The sequence below is a fragment of the Lathyrus oleraceus genome, chromosome 3, assembly GCF_024323335.1.
Source record: "Lathyrus oleraceus cultivar Zhongwan6 chromosome 3, CAAS_Psat_ZW6_1.0, whole genome shotgun sequence".
NCBI classification, from domain to species: domain Eukaryota; kingdom Viridiplantae; phylum Streptophyta; class Magnoliopsida; order Fabales; family Fabaceae; genus Lathyrus; species Lathyrus oleraceus.
The window spans coordinates 81,982,388-81,984,809 of record NC_066581.1 but is presented as its reverse complement, the minus strand read 5'-3'; the positions used below and the strand labels follow the sequence as shown (position 1 = coordinate 81,984,809).

Below are 2,422 nucleotides of genomic sequence, written 5' to 3'. Positions count from 1 at the left end.
CCGTGCGGTTTTATTAAAAAATGACCCAAACGAATCCGAACTAAATGCGATTTTTTGCAGTTTCGGTTTGGTTTGGTTTGATTTGCGGTTTTCTATTGGGTTTGTTTGGTTTTGAACACCCCTAATCATTATTACATATCTTATTTTATAGCCATATTCGTTGGTTCATGATAAGCGGTTCATTCGTCTTGTTCATTAGTCATGTTTAATTCATATACAATACATGTTCATAGTTCATTTCAATCCATTTTCAATTCATGTTCAGTTCATTACAATATCATTAATTCATCAAATTCATCCATTTCAGTCCATTACAAGTATCATGTTCAAGTATCAAGAACAATTCAAAAAACAACCCATTTCACTCAAAAGTATATCAATTCCATCATTATAATCCATCATACATTATTCATTACATGAAAAATGCCAAAAAAATTATATGTCGACCAAATGTTGACTTTGGTCAACAATTGACTTTTCGGTTAACTTTGACCAAAATCAACTCAACCTTTTTTTATCTTAAATCCCTAAATACCCAATTCTAATTCTAATCCAAATCTTCAATCTTTGATCCTTGATCTTGAAGTTTACCTTTTGGACATGATAATCCAAAATCCAATCTTGATGTCATGTTACAAACCTTAGTTCAACCACCATCCTCCATGTGCATAACCATGCTAACAAACCTATCAACACATACATGAAGTCACCATGCTGCATAAAACCAAAGTCAGAATTGAAGCTAGGCAAAAAGCAACACATACATGAAGTCACCATGCTGCATAAAACCAAAGTGCATTGGAACCATAAACTTCTGTCATGAACATAATATCATACATGATGTAGACCTAATCAAAACATAAACCTTGCAACAACATTGTAGAACCACACAAGCAATGCACATGACTACTTGCCGCTGAGCACTCATACCTGTTGCAAAATGCAATCTCACCTGCAAAGCAGTCCACTATAATCACCAATTTATCATCCAAATCAAGAAAAGGGATAAGTTAACTTTCTGCATAAAACATTTGACAAGAAGAGAATATAGCAGATTTTGATACACAAGTCAGCATCCTCCATAAAATTTGACAGGAAAAACAGGGTTTCAATACAAGCCTTTTTTAGTGCTAAACATTTATGCATAATTTGACAGGAAATAGAATTTCAAAATAAACATCACCCTTCTAAGCATTCTATAGAAGAATTCAGGAAAAATAACCAGCCAAAATCAATTCCATTTCACTTTTAAATAACTCTCAGATCATGGTTAACTAACCTAAAACAGAAACAACAAATTAATTCCAAATTCATGTCCACTGCATTTCAGAATCATTTCATTACAATTTGAGTTTAAAATTGTATTGGCAATTTGTAACTGACATGTGAATTTTAGAGTATTTTTGTATGCATTTCTAACTGAATCGAGAGGACCTAACCCTATAAATAAGCATTATCCTCATTCATTCATGAATGTTTTGAACATACTTCAGCAATCGCCAATCCAGAATCAAATCACAAGCTCTCTCGAATCTCAATGGTTTTCAGATCTTCGAATCTCACCAATGTGAATCTTTGTGCCGTCGAATATTTGAAACTTCAGATCTTCAAACGCAAAGCCTTGAGAATGAATGCATTTTTGATGGATTCGAATTGCTCTTCTTATTCAAACCGAAGTCCCACGAACGCCATTGTTGATGATGAGTATGCCGGAGTGAGGAAAATTTTGTCGTGGTTCGAGTTTTTATCGATGAATGTTTATGGCGGTTTCAGTTGCACGCAGGATTGAGGACGAGAGAAGACTTAGATCCTCACGTGGACATTGCCATGATTTTGGAGTTGGTTTGGGCCTAAGACCCAAACTGACTCCAAACTGACTCCAAGATCATGACAATGAATTTGGACCTTAAACCCATTTTGTTAATCCTTTTGATTGATAATTAGATTTTAGATTAATGAGTTTGGTTGATTAGGCTAATTAGTTGGTTAACGTCTCTCATGTTGACTAGAGAGTTTACCCGGGGATTAGTTTTATTTGGTTAATTAGGATTTTAGGAATAATTAGAATCTTAGATTAATTAGATTTATAATTTCAGTATTATAATATTAGGTTGTAATTAGAATATCAGAGGTGTAGGTTGGTTTAGATTTAATTAGAATATTAAGATTTGTTAGAATTAATTGTTTTTTAGATAGAATTAATTAGGAGTTTTGGTTATCGTTAGAATATAATTAGGATAATTAGTTGTAAGTAAATTTTGATTATAAAACTAATTCCCCAATTGATCATTTTGTTCAAATTAACTTTATTAACCTTAGGGTCTTATAGCTTGAATTTCATGCTCCATTAGATTAGGGTTTGGGATTTAGACTAATTGACCATTTTTAATCAATTGTTTTTTCATGTGATATTTGATGATTA

At 32.6% G+C, this 2,422-nt stretch overlaps 1 long non-coding RNA gene across 2 annotated transcripts; it reads right to left on the bottom strand.

Moving 5' to 3' along the window:
• Nucleotides 1-270: 270 nt before the first annotated feature.
• LOC127125466 (uncharacterized) lies at nucleotides 271-1,867 on the bottom strand. Of its 2 annotated transcripts, none has more exons than XR_007804656.1 (3): nucleotides 1,440-1,867; nucleotides 765-952; nucleotides 271-686 (listed from the first exon to the last, which is right to left on the bottom strand). It is a non-coding gene; the product is annotated as an uncharacterized LOC127125466 (long non-coding RNA). The 2 variants fall into 2 exon arrangements; XR_007804657.1 differs by having other exon boundaries at nucleotides 1,489-1,867.
• Nucleotides 1,868-2,422: the final 555 nt, after the last annotated feature.